The sequence below is a fragment of the Dipodomys spectabilis genome, unplaced genomic scaffold (genome assembly GCF_019054845.1).
Source record: "Dipodomys spectabilis isolate Male_0828 unplaced genomic scaffold, ASM1905484v1 ptg000043l, whole genome shotgun sequence".
NCBI lineage: Eukaryota > Metazoa > Chordata > Mammalia > Rodentia > Heteromyidae > Dipodomys > Dipodomys spectabilis.
Window position 1 is genome coordinate 17485708 of NW_024870720.1, and position 15086 is coordinate 17500793.

Consider the following 15086-nt stretch of genomic DNA (forward strand, 5'->3'; position numbering starts at 1 on the left):
TTTTCTCTTTCTTTTTCTCTCTTCCTTTCTTTCACTCTCTCTCTTTTGTTTGCAGTTTGAACTTAAAGCATCTTGCTTATGAGGCAGGCAGTCTGTCACTGGATTTGCACCCCTTTAGCTTCTTGTCACAGTTTATAATCAGGTAAAGCTAATAGTCTTTAATATTTCCAAAGGCTGAGAATTACACTAATCTAAATCGTGTAAGCTAACAGACGACAAGTGTGCTTAATTACCAAAGAGCAAGCACACTTATTCAACAAATCTCTACTTGCACTTCTACTCTGCATCCTGAGAGTACAGTCTTGGCACCAGGACTGGCACAAATTACAGGAAACAACCTTAATCAAGGCAAGACTTTTGGTAACTATTATGATGGCAGGTTTTATGGGCTCAATCTTTAGTTGTCTATTTTGTAGGAGAAATGACTGAAGGTAGGTTTCTTTAGTTTACATATTTTGCTTTTCTCCTCTTCTCAATGTATCATCTTTCATCAAGTCATTATAGATGACTTCTCAACTTCTGGCTTCACATTGTATCTTTTTATTTTTCATTGATATAGCTTAAAATTTTTTCTGACCTGCAAAGAAAATTTTGATATGCTTTACTTAATTCTAATAACACTTCCTGGTTTAGTTATGAAAGGACAAAGAGTTATCTTTTTTTTTTGTCTTAGTTGAGGTTGGCTGCAGTCTTTAAAAGGATTTGCTAGTCAAAACAGTATAAAGCTTTTTCTCCCTTTTTGTGCCAGTACTGGGATTTGAATTTAGGACCTCATGTTTGCTAGGTAGGCACTCAACTCATACACATGAGGCCCCAAAGTCTATTTTTAAGCCACCAACAGTGGCTAACTTGGGCATAAAGTTGATGATTGTTAGCCAGAACTACCACATAATTCAACATTCTGTGCTAAGAGGGAGGAAAAGACCAGCAGAGATTTCTATATAGTTCAGAAAGTATGCTGGGGGAATAAAGATGAATAGAAATCTACAAAAAGTAAATGTCATCAAGACTTTTGGTTATATTTTTATACCAAATAGTGTCAATTAACAAGTGTTGAAGAGTTTGCCTCTTGAGGGTGAGTATGTTTTTATAAGTTCTTTCTAGTTGGGTATGAGAATTTGTGGACTATTGGTTTTGTATTTAATATGGGGTGTGAAAAGAACCATGTCTAGATGAGGCAAACAAGGAAAATTGTATGTATGAGACTCAATCCCTTTTGTCAGACTCTTGTATTCAAAAAAAACAAACAAGCCAGAAAACCACAACTGAGACAAAAATGTGAAGTTCCTGTAGCTTGTAGAAACCTACCATTTACATTATGCTCAATTGGAAATTCACAAGAAAAGAAAAAAAAACTAGGCAACTGAATTATCTTTCCAGGTTAATGAGACTGCCAGAGAACAACAGAGAAAGTTCTTCCAAGAGGGGAATTATTTAACATAATGAAATTTCTTTTCATACAAACCAAATTAATTTCTCTAAGCAAGTTAGAATATGCATCCTCCTTCATAGAACTAAACTGTGTTAGATCTAGAAAAACACTACAGAGCTCCTTGCCAATCTAAAGGAGTTTAAAATGTAAATGTGAGTGAATAGGAGTATTAAGAATGATGACACCAAACAACATATCTAGAAAGTCTATCTGTGTCACGGATCAAACATAAGGGCTGCACTGTCAGTAATTAGCATTCATACTGGGAAAGAAATTACATATTAATATACTGTGTGTTCCTTTATTAGGTGGCTCATTTTTTAACAGTGTAGACAGCCTGTAGACAGAAATGTAATTCTTCAGAGAGATTTAAAAGGTTGGGACTACATGCAATTTGCTCCATTAATCATGCATTAGATCAAATAAATGCTTGTTGTGGGACTTTTGTATTCATCAAGAGTTCAGTAGTAACCCATTCAGTTCTAAAACTGTGAAAAAAAACAAAAGAAAATTTAAAAAATCAGGGGGGAAAAATGAAAGACTTAAGATAACATAAGGATATTTTTCCTTTATGTAGTTCCAAAATCTGTCTTTTATATTTGAGATAAACCTTCAGACTAATCTTAGAGTCATCCATCTGACTAATAAAAAGCAATTTGCTTTTTTCTTTATTAATTAGTGTAGGGTATAGAATAACCCAAAACGTGTAACTACAAAGGGAAATTATTGGTATTTAATCAAGGTTTGAAAGACCTTTTTCTTTTTAACACTAGTTCAACTGTTTTGCTTTGGTGTGTTGTATAATGTCTGGCAAGAGGAGAGAGGGAGAGAGCATTTGTTTCCGATTACAAAACCCATCCCAACAGATGACTATAGTTTAGTAGGAGTAATAATAGTAATCACCTGTACTCTCTGACTCATTTTTCAAAGAATTAGGATATAGAAGGGCACAGGAATCCTTCCAGTCTATCCTCCAAAAGATACCAACATTGGAAACAAATTTTAAAGCACAAATCACGAATGCACATTGTGGTGGTGTTTAAAATAACATGATTTGAAGCAAGAGCTGCATTCATACATGAGAATGAAATCTGAATGCGTTCTGCTAATGGAAGGCAAAAGTCAATTGTCATTTAGGTCACTGTGTGACGGTAGGAAATCATTTTAATGAAGCCAGCCCTGTTCAAAACAGTTAGAATCTCAGCATATAAAAGAATATGAGTTCCTAAACAGGATTTCACTTGAGGCAAATACTATCAAGCGAGCAACTCAAGTGTACAGTAAAAGCTCCCACTAGCAAAAAGGTTGAATAAGCTTGAATCAACAAAATAGATGGTTTTAAGTATTTTATTCTACACATTTTAGATGAATTTAAAAGTTGTACCCAGCTGCCTGCCCTGTGTGAACTTTGAGGGCAGAATTGTGCTCATTGCAATTTTCACAATGCATGTAGACTACCCTCTGTTTAATTAAAATTATGCTTAAAAGATGAAGGATGAGAAACATAGATTCCTCAGCAGCAAAAACACAAAGGCTGAGGTGTACTAATCATGCCATCACCAGAATTGTTTTTCTCCTCTTCTTTCCCTACATCAGAATCCTTTCATCAACTCTCCCCACCATTTCCTCTCCCTTCTTTTAAAATTGGCAGCCAGGTTATTAAGAAATGAAATCCTCAGCAAGCTTTCCAGTTAAAGGTGCTCTTTGTGGCAGATTGAATGGTAGTGAGGACTGCTGGTTCTTATATTTCCAGTCTTTTTCAAAAGACAGTGAATTTTGGCAAGGAGCTCAGGAAGCAAAGTCCTCAGCTCAATCTGCATTTATTCAAGGCCATGCTGTATGCCCTTGGGCAATCAAAGGGTCTGGGAGTGTGTGCCAAGTGTCATGTCGGTGAGCCTGCTACTGCCAGCATCTTCTCTCACCCAGGAAGGCTGTGGAGGAAGATGATGGCTCCAGGGAAATCAAGTCAAGTTTATTCAGTGTTCAGTCTCAGGCTACTGGCTACTCAGACATGGATGTTCTGGGCCCTGAGATTCTTTATGTCACATGTCTCCCTTCTGTAGCCTTAGTGGAGAGGGACAACTAAGTATAACAGTGTCAAAACTTGGTTATTCTTTTTGCTTACATACTTATGTGTGCTTTGTTTGAGAATCAGGAAAGATTTATACAAACTGTAGGATTAAGCAGTTTAGGAAATATTTAGGCATTGCTGAAAACCCTAGGTCCCATTGCGTTTTAGAGACAGAAGTTATTTAAGTTAGCACTATCAAGTAGAAACAGAGAAAAATAAAAGTGCATAGCCATAGAACAGTAAGGTAGTATCAGGAAGTTCTGTTTGACTTTGCAAATGACTTCAGTTCCTTTAGGTTTCAGTTTCCTCATTATAGGCTCATGCTTGTAATCCTAACTACTCAGGAGACTGAGATCTGAGGATTGCAGTTCAAAGCCAGCCCAGGCAGAAAAGTCCCAGTGAGACTCTTATTTTCAAAAAAACTGGAAGTGGTGCTGTGGTTGAAAGTGGTAGAGCACTAGCCTCGAACAAAAGAGCTCAGAGACAGCATCCAGGCTCTGAGTTCAAGCCCCACGACCGACAAAAAAATGTAATGGCTGCTAATTGAATGTTATAAAATGATGTCTAAAAGTTTAACATGTGGCTTAGGTCATATTGAATGTTAGTCATGGAGGTAAAATATTATCGGGAAATTCCAAGTTATTAAAACTTCAACTTTCTACCTACCTAGGTATTTTTCTAGATTTATCTACTATTTCTCAAACATAGGAAGGGTAGGGGGAAAACAAAGGAGGAGGCAACAATGCTCAATAGGACATGTACTCATTACCTTGCTCATGTAACTGTAACCCCTCTGTACAGCATTTTTACAATAAAAAATGTACAAAATATCCCTTAACAGTCCTTTCTTCTCTTTGAGAAAAAGGTATTTCCTGTGGATCAAGAATTTGCATTAGAGACCATAGATGAAAAAAGAATAGAATTGCATATTCCAACATATTACAGTGCTCTATTTTGGGACACACATATTTATAGGGACTAAAAATACATGAAAGTACTACCACCCCGTATTAGATAAGGCCTTCATCAATTCATGTAGAAAGAATGGAGGGAAAGGAACCTTCAAGTCAGCCTTGGAGGTCTATTACACTGTGGCAACAGAATGGAGGACATTAATATCACCTTTAGCTAAGTGATGGGAATCTTCAAGAGGAACATTCTCAAGAGTTTGAGGACATCTCTATAAAGGGACGTGGCAGAGTTCTCATAGATCTCTTGAAGAGAACTGCACTGTAAAGAGTTGAGTAAAGAGGAGATTTTCTTTTTACACCCATCGTTTCTTGCTAGGTGAGATTAAACCTAACAAGAAAGGAAAGGGACATTTTAGAATTTGCCATATTTCTATCTATCTCCCAAAGTGCGGAGAGCAGTGAAAAACCAGACAGTTCCTTCTCTGCTTTAGGTAGCTTATATTAAGCATTTGGATGGCATAAGAAGATGGGGAGAGTCAGAAGTTTTTTTTTAAATGGAATGATTTTTCTGTATCTCACTAAAGGGTCAGCACACAGAAGTGGTCTGCTTTCACCTGGGCTGGTGACTGGTGGTGCTCTGATCACTTCTGTTTTGGAGTTACATCAGTTCTCTATCTGTGTACTGCAGCTGAGTTTCTGAGATCTTTCATTACCTCACCGTCCTATATTAAAGCTTGTTGATGGACTGTATCCACGGTGTGATGCAGACATGACCTGTAAAGCAGATGCTCTAGAAGAAACATCACTGCTAGGGTATGGGATCCGCCCTTCCAAATACAGGAATCTACAATGTCAATAAAATTTCTGAAGCTCCAGTAAGCTGAGAATTGTCTGGAAATGCTTTTAATTTGGAAAAGCAACTTCCTAGACCTTTATTTCTCCCATAGGAGGAAAGAGGTCATGCTTGAATTGCTTCTTTGCTTTTTGGAAGAAAATATATGTGACATATGAATGAAAAGCTACAAGCTTTCAGTGTGTGTGTGTGTGTGTGTGTGTGTGTGTGTGTGTGTGTGTGTGTGTGTGTTTTGTCCACAGCGAAAGAAGCTTTTCCAGCTGGTCTAAGCTTCTGTATAAGTAATTAAAATCTTAGTGGGTAATGAATCCAATAAACTAAGGTCATAAAGTCTGGGGAAAACAGAGATGTTCACTGAAAAAGGAGAGCCAAGGTGGAAATACCTAGGGTTTTATAGTGACAAAATGACAGATCTTGCTCGTCAAGGAAGACTTGTCCTGGTAGAGGTCAAAATCTAACCAAAGATATAATGAGACCTGGCTCAGTCCACCAAACTACTTAACATGAATGATGTATTTTTTGAATTATCTGAATGATGTATTTTTGAATTATCTGACAGCATTCTTTCATTAATAGAAATAAAACATCTATGATTAGACTTGACTCAATAATGAAGCCATCTATTTACACATCCAGATAATAGATGTTAGTAGAACTCACCAGCTCTGTTATTCCCAATCTTTATTTATAGCATAATTTTGAGTGCTGTAGGATCCCTAGTTGACAAAGAAAAGATTTGAGCCTGTGTTTCAGGTGGTTCAACATCATATCCTAGCATTAGTTGTGTGTACTGCTATGATACTTTCATGAAATGGTGGTTTTGCAAGACAACAAAGAAGTTTCTCAAAGCAGAGTCTTTGAATGATGTATATCATTACCTGATTTACCTGGAAGGGATGATGGCTTGATAGAAGCATGTATCTATTCATAAGCAGCTGCAACTGACTTGAGTAGATGGTCAGAGGTTTTGAAGGCATGGACTCAGAGCAGTGATGACAAGAAAACTGAGAAACTATGTTGGTAGACCTCTGGGATCTGGTGTAAAGCTATGCAGCTATTCCTGTATGCATATCTCTAAGATATCTGTCCCTATCTCCCTGTGTCTGTCTCCATCTTTCTCTGTTTCTGTTTCTGTCTCTCTCTTTGTCTCTGTGGCTGTCTGTCTGTCTGTCTGTCTGTCTGTGTCTGTGTCTGTCTATCTGTCTGTCTGTCTGTCTCTTTCTCTCTCTCCTGATCTCTAGCTCCTATGTGGATACTTAGAAGAAATAATTTCACTGAAGCAATGACCTTTAAGATGAGCACAAGATGTTTTACCTTATGTCTACCAGCAGCTTGAATTTGACTGTTGTTACTCTTAGTGTTAGAGTTCAGTTCTGAGTCTGATTTTAGTTTTCTTTTTTTTTGTAGTAGTACTAGGCTTTGAACTCAGGGCCTCATAGTTGCTAGGCAGGTGCTCTACCTCTCTAGCCTGGTTTTGCATTACTTTTGGTCTAGCATCTCGATTTGGTCTGGACTATAATGCCTTTCTTTTTGCTTCCTGCCATACATATCTGGGATGACAGGCATATGTTACATTGTCCAGCATTTTCTGTTGAGCTGAGATCTTATAAATCTTTTTCCTGGGTTTGGCTTAGAAATGCAGTCTTCCTAATCTCAGTCCCTAGAGTGGTTAGGAGTACAAGCCTGAGCCATCATGTCTGTATAATTATGAGTCCTTGATATCATCCCATGGCCTTTCTACCACTATAAGACTGTGATATGTCTCTCTGGACTTTTCTAATTAAAATATTTTTCTACCCCGATAGGTGTTCTTCCCATCTGCAATTTCACTTGTGGTTCTAATAATTTGAAAGTTAAGACAATTTGAGCTCAGTCAGTAGAGAGTAGATGGAAAAAGGACTTGGTGCCCACAATGATGGGCTCTAAATGTCTATGTGGAAATATGGCAGCTGCTTCATCACTGGGTAAGGGAAGAGTCAATGTACTATCATCTGACTGTCTTCTCCACACGTATATGTTGCAAATCTAAGACCCAAATGCAACAGTTTTGGGAGGTCAAATATTATAGAAGGTGTTTAAGTCATGGGGCTTTATGTTTGTGACTGGATTAATGATGTCAAAGGACTTGATGGAGGGAGTTTGACTTCACATTGCTGCATGAGGACACAGGGTTCCACGTCTCTGAAGGACACAGCATTCAAGGCACCATCATGGAAGAAAAGATTAGTCCTCAGCAGACAATGAACTTGCAGACACTTTGGTCATGGGTTTTTCACCTTCTGCTACTGTGAGAAATACAATTTCTGTTCTTTATAAATTACCTAGACTCCAGTATTCTGTTGACATAGCACAAAACTGATTAAAAGAGGAAGAAATCCAGAATTCCCTCTGAGGTACTTATTATTATTGTCATGTAATGGCAACCAGTTAAAGGATCCTAGTCATCTGAAGTACTGATTGAGGGTGAAGCATTGATGATGTGGGAAAAGAATGAATGAGTCAAACTGTGGCCCTGTAACCAAGTACCGAGATATCTACCTCATTTTTCTTGCTGTGATCTGAATTTAAAGTATTGGAACTTATATGTAAGTATTGGAACTTAATGTAAGTATTGGAACTTATATAACTCTTCTTGGATAAACCTTTGTTCTCCCTGTAGAGATAAAAATATTTTTTCTACCCTGCTCACTTTACACTTAACTCTCCCAATATCTTTCCTGGTGAAAAGTGAGCAGAAGTGGTATGATTTGCTAATATCAGAAATTGAAGTCACTGAGTAGCTGTTCTGTATTTTCTCTTTTCTTTTGCCATACGATTAGTAAGATGACAGCTAGAGTTTACTCTATCAACATGGCTTTCAAAGTATAGCCCATATGGAATACTTGTGCCAACCTATAACATATACATAGTGCAACTGAAAAAAGGAATCCTCATTGATAGAAGCTGCTGAAATTTGGGACTGTTTGTTTCTGAACTGTATCTTAGTAAGTTGTAATTGTATAGTATGTTTTCCTAAGCATAACAGACTTTCCTATTAACCTTTTTTCTTTTCTCTGTCTCTGAAATGGAATCTATATTTTCAGACGGGTCCAAAATTACCTTCTGGACTCTCGTGATCTTCTTGGGTAGCCCAAATTACCAATACAAGTCCATCTTTCTGCAATCTTTATAAAACATGTTTTGGTAATAGGGTAACTCTACCATCAGCCCTATAGACTATACATGATAAAAATCAGACTTAATAAATCTTAGTCAGAAGTGGACAAAATTCAGAGATTTTTTTTGGAGGGTACCTGTGGCTCATGCCTGTAATCCTAGCTTCTCAGGAGGCTGAGATCTGATAATTGGGGTTCAAAGCCAGCCCGGGCAGGAAAGTCTGTGAGACTCTTATCTCCAAAAAACCAATAGAAAACCTGAGGTGGCACTGTGGCTCAAGAGGTAGAGCGCTCACCTTGAGCTGAAGAGCGTAGGGACAGCGCCCAAGCCCAGAGTTCAAGCTCCATGACCCACCAAAAAAAAAAAAAAAAAAAATATATATATATATATATATATATATAATAACTGATAGTGTAGACAAGAACAGACTTTTAGATTATACTTGTTAATTTTGTGTCTTTGAAAGAAAAAATTCAGGATATTGTGTTAAACTTCTTGTCCTTATGACAAATACCTGAGACAATAACTTAAAAATGAGGAAAGATTTAGTTTTTCTCATGGTGTCAAAGTTGTTGGTTCTGGGTCAGCTAAGTCCGTTGCGCTGAGCCTGAGGGAAGGCAGATGATACCTCAGAGGCAGGCAAGGAGGTTGCTACCTCATGGTGGCCAGGAAGTAGAGAGGGGGGAGCAGGCAGAAGACAGAGATTGAGAAAGAGAAAGAGAGAGAGTGAGAGAGAGAGAGGGTGGGGGAGAGAGGAGGGGCCTGAGAAAAGTACAATCTCCAAGGACATGACCTTGACCGACTCCTTCAGCTTGATTCCAGGAATTAATGTTTCCAGTACTTTCCAAAATAATGCTGACAGTTGGGACCAAGTTGGCATGAGGCTGAGGGGAACACAAAGATGTTAGGTCCACCCAGGAACAATGGCTCCTCTCTTGTTTTCTCCCCGTGGGAAACTGCATGTAGACCACTCCCCTCCTTGTTCTCCCCGCAGGATTGCACGTGGCCCTCTCTAGAAGTGGGCACCCAGCACCTGCCACAGTGGGAGGCTCTGAGGTCACATCCTCATACATACCTCCTAGCCTTTCTCTATATAATCTCTCTCTTCACCATAGTTCGCTCTCTGCATACCTACATCTGGTGAAGACCTGTGGTTTGGTTCTCCTAATAAACTTTCTTCTGCCTGAACAACCATGTGGAGGTCTTCTTTCTCCAACCCTAACAAAAAGATATGTGAGAAACATATTTTATACTCAGACTATTAGCAGATATGGATTGTATGGGAATGGAAAGAAGAGTATATATTGGCATTGGGTAACCAGAAATATGGATTGTAATAGATGTTTATCATGCTCTTAGTTTAGTTTTCCATACTGGAACCATTTTTTGCTTTTAGTTTCATTGAGTCTAGAGTCAGAGTCAGTTCTTCACTCAAAAGGCTAGAAATAGTAGATACTACCTCTCCTGGCCTCCCCAATCCTAGGGCATGACTACCAAGTGAATGCATAGAATGAGGTTGTTTGGCTTTTATTCTTCTCCATCCTCTTTCAGCATGAAAATGTGACTGGGCTCTGAACTTTAAATTTTGTGGTTCTAAAAATTGCAAAATTTGTGATCCTTTAACTAAAGCATGTTGCTAATAAACAGGCTTGGATCCTGGGTAAGACATTTACCCGGTTGGCTCCTTGAGGATAACAAAAGTGAACACTTCCACAGACCCTCTTTGTGAGAAATTAAATAGTGCATCTAAAATACACTAAAGGATACAATGCCTAAAAGAAAAACAAAATTATTGGGAGTAGAGTCCAGTCTTACAAAAAAGCAGAAGTGGTGGGGAATGATCCTTGGGAGGATGTTCCCAAACATGCTAGCAAAATTTTCCTGCTTTCTGTTTTCTGGAATCCAAGCCAGCAACTGGGCCAGCTGTGCCCTCTCTCGGTGGGGACTTGAACTCAGGGCATGGGCTCCAAGGCTAGTGGTCTTCCACTTGGAGTCACAGTTCCACTTCCAGTTTTCTGGCAGTTAATTGGAGATAAAGAGTCTCCCAGACTTTTCTTCTTGGGCTGGCTTTGAATGGTGATCCTCTGATCTCTGCCTCCTGAGTAACTAGGATTACATGCATGAGCTACCATAGCTTGGCTCTTTTTCACTTATTACCTAACAAGTGTTTTGTTTGTTGTTTGGAACTAGGAACTGGTGTCACTTCTTGTAGTAAAAAAATGCATGAATTTTTAAAATCAAGCAAATCTGTTCTGAATCCCATTCTGTCATTTATCAGCCCAAGTTCCTATTTTCTGAACTCACAGCCTCTTTAAAGACAATAAAACTTCCTCTATTAGGCAAACATAAAGAATAATTGAAATAATATACATTGAAAGTGCTTATCACCAAATCTTACCTCTGAGAAGCATGAAAAATAGGCAATTTTTTCCTCCAATGCTAGTATGGAAGTCTTTTCTTCTTTTATGATAAGAATTAGACTACAGAAATACCATATGGATAACTACCAGCTTTTGTATTAGAATTAAGCAAAGAACCTGGGGAGAAATATGCCTTTGAGAGGACATGGGAAATAATTGGAAAAGGGAATTTCTCTAGCTCTCGGCCTATCTTAACCAAGTAGAAGGAATGAGGATAAAATAGAATGGAGTGTTGAATCTTTGATTGCTATTTGCCTGCATGCAATGGTAATTGAGTCTGCATTATTTGTAATTTTCTGCATTATTTGTGTCAAGTCCATTAGGCAACTGGATCATTAGTATCATATTTACAAGTGTTATCACACAGTCACAGCCACCAGCCACTTAATGGAAAATCCACATTGAATCGTATGGGGTTTTTCTTTCTCTCCTCCCTGGATCCTTCATCTTGTTGAGTGCTAGTGCACACACATTAAAACATACTGTGTATGTTGAGTTCTCCTTTTTGTGATAAAATATCTAGCAATTAAGTGTATCTAGGATAATGATTTAATAAAGGCACATTAATTTACTTACTTTGGGTATTAGAAATAATTTATTTGCTGTTCTATTTCTACCTGTAAAAATATAGTTTTAGAGTAGGGGATTTGGTACTTCAAGGTGCATAAGAATCATCAAGGAGAGCACTAAACATGCAGACCCCCATAGCATACTGCAGTGACCTGGGTATTATAGCTCTATACCTACAATGCAGAAACTGAGGAATGGATATTACTACAGCTTCATAACTACAATTCTGAAACTGAGGTGAGATTAAATAACTTGGTCATACTCATTGCTGTAATAGGAACTTAAATCTAGATATAGCTTCACTGGACTGACCAATACTTCTAATGAGACAAGTAGAGAGTATTATTCTCTTCAATAAGTAACCCTGGTCAAGGCTACTTTTTATACTTTATTCTTAGTGTAATTGACTAAGAATAAGCTAAGATTAAGCTATATTTATTCTTAGATTAAGATTTGGTTAGTATATTTTCATACCAATTAGATTTTTACCAGTTTTCAATCAAGGGTGACAGTCTAATGCTTTCAGTTTTATTTATTTTATACCTTGTCCCAAATGGATAGAAATAGATAACAAAGACCTATACCAAAAGCAAATACTTGGAAGAGTAACCACTTAAAAACACCTACCTCATTTATCTAGATATGTCAAAACTTTCCATGGATTTAAAGATTTAGGATTGATAAATAGAACCTTGGAGAATGTTTGAGGATTATGATTTAGGGAAATTAATCCAAGTAAATGATGAGTTCATAATATTTAGATTGATTTGGTAAGAGCTCAACTGGAGTAATCTTATCACTCTTCCAGCCTGTGGAAGTACTTTTTAAAGTTACTATTTGACAATTTACTATGTATACAATTAATTGATGTATACTGTCCTACTTAATCCAGTGACCTATAGTGTAGCTCTGACTTTATTTTACAGATGAGTAAAAATGTGCTTACAGATACTAAGCTTCCTATTATTACACATTCTATAATTAGAAGAGCTGTTATCATTATGTGACTCCAATTCCACCTCCTGTTAAAACCTGGGCTCTTGCTGCCCGCACTGTCTATTTAACAGAATCATAAGTTTTTACGTCCTGAGGACAAGCCAATAAATTCAACAATAACAACAAACAATAACAACTAAACAAACAGATTTTGCATTTTCAATTATGTTAGGAGTAGCTCTAAGGAGCAGAGTTAAACTTCATTGGAATGAGAAGCTTGGGATCTATTTACGATACAGTTAACTGTTCTCATGTCAATGACAAAATGGCAGGAAAGCCACACGCAGGTGACAGGAGCCCCAGCACAGCACTCTGTTTGTACAACCTTTATTAAACAGAGCCGGTGGCTGCCACCTGTGGTTTTGTACTTGTGCCTCCCACTGAGCACACATTTGATCTTCCGATTAATTAGGTGCACCTTGGCTAGAAGCCCATGATCAAGCATCCTTATTTCAAAGCTTAAACTGGATCCCTCCTAAGATGAAAGCAGGATGTTTCAAAGTACAGCATAAATCTTTGTGTCATCTTCTTGAAAAATGAATGACATTAACAATATTAATGTATTGATAGTATAAAATCACTATATGGCGATGTTGTACTTCAACTTTTACTCTTACTTTGTACTTTTGTGGGTTTTTTTCTTGGAGAAGGTAAAAGTGATCTTTTGAGAAGGTGACAGTGATCGTTTTTTTGAGGAGATGTTTTAATTAGAACAGATTAATTTCATCCTTTCAGCATTAAGAAGACAAGAAAATTGAACTCCCAAAGGTGTTTCCTTCTGAAATGCATAGCAGCCTACACACATCCTTTTAGAGATAGGGACATTGCATTCTTTTTCTTTTTCTTTTCTTCTTAAATTGATTCAATATTCAACACGACAAGTAACATTTCTCTATTTAATTGCTATTCTATCCAAGAGCAATGTCACCATGCTCCTTCTTTTTAAAGAGATTCCAGCTGTCTTGTTGCTGGTTTATCCTCCTTTGTTTGACTACCAAACATTTTGGTCTTTCATCTCCATAGTGAGTATGAATGAGCAGCCATCTCTGTCTCTCCCCATCTTTGCCCCTTTCTCTGGGCTAAGGGGATCTCAGTGTGTGGCACTTGCTTTCTCTGCAGCGCTGAGAGCCCTGGCAGCATGGGAGACTCCAAGAAACTCACTTGCAATCTTCAGCCACATAATTAACAAGGAAGATGAATAGATAGAAGCAGGATTCATTTGCACAGACTTGATGGCTCTCTTTGTGTATTATCCAGGATGGATGATCAGATTTTTATTTTCCTGCTCATTTGCTTACCTTAATAAGGTGCCCTGATAAATGTACAGTGCCAACCAGACACTTGCTCATCAGTTCTGTGGTAATGAACATTCTTTGTTTAAGATAGTCTGAGGCCATTAGATTCAGCGGAGGTGACACAAGAAGATCCACAAAAGGAATAACTTGGTTTGCCCTTCTGTGTCATCTCATCCCATCACAGGCACGCATATGTGGGTATGCTCTTTGTATACATTCATAAATAATATTACAAACATATGCATCTCCATGCTTTGTTTTTTTCCAAGGCTGAAATTATAAATGAGTCTATGTATTTCTCTAATATATACATAAATTCTCCCATCTCTTATTTTTAAAATATTTTCATCCCAAAGTAGTCGCTATCTTTCTGTTCCAGGCAATTGTCTAAGCACTGGGAATTTGATTGTTGGCCAGGTAACTTTTTCTGTCCTCATTTCACATTAGTGAAATTGTGTATAGTCCTCAGGTCAGAATCAAGTCTTTTAAAAGTGGCTTCATGAGCTTGTAAATTTTTCTTTCCCACTGATAGACATTGATGTATTTTCCTCTATTTTTATTGCCCAAAATGCTGTATTAGACAGCATTGTATAGATTGTCTTTTTTTAAAATCATTTATTTATTTATTTATTATTGTGAGAATACCGTACAGAGGAGTTACAATCACATGGGCAAGATAATGAGTACATTTCTTATCAAGCATTGTTGCCTCCTCTTTGTTTCCCCTTCCCATCTCTTCCCATACTCCCTCCTCCCCCTAACTGATCCTCCCCCTCCCCCCCGCCACTAAAGTTGTAAAGTTCATTTTTTGACATAACGACTTGTACATCTCATTGTTGCAATGGGTCCACCCATTGCAGTGATTTGTTTTTTCCCTTCCCCTCCACAAATTATACCAACATCAAATACAGTGAAAGCAGGAGTTATACCATGGGGGAGGGACATACAAAGCAGCATAGAAATCATCTTGTAAATATGTTAGAAACAATTGCATGAAAGGAAAAAAAAATCTGAATACTTATCTTGGGGTTCATTCCCCTAACATCAACTTATCTGACCTTTTCTGCTTGACTCAGACATATACTAGTTATTGCAAATAAGGGAAACCATGGATAGATTGTCTTATATACCAGTGCTTTTTACTTGAATATGATAGGGGTTTTAAAACTAGAATTTCTGGGGATAATAAATGTATGCTTTCATTTTAATAAACACTGCAAATAAAATAATTTTACTAAAGATTGTCATGTCCATATGTGATGTGCAATACTTCCCATATCTTCATCTCCACCAAAAGTGTTGGAAAGTTCTTGCTTTCATTCATTCAGGACAGCAAGCCTTTTCTGTTCATTCACAAGCTGCCATTTGTGAGACATGGTGTG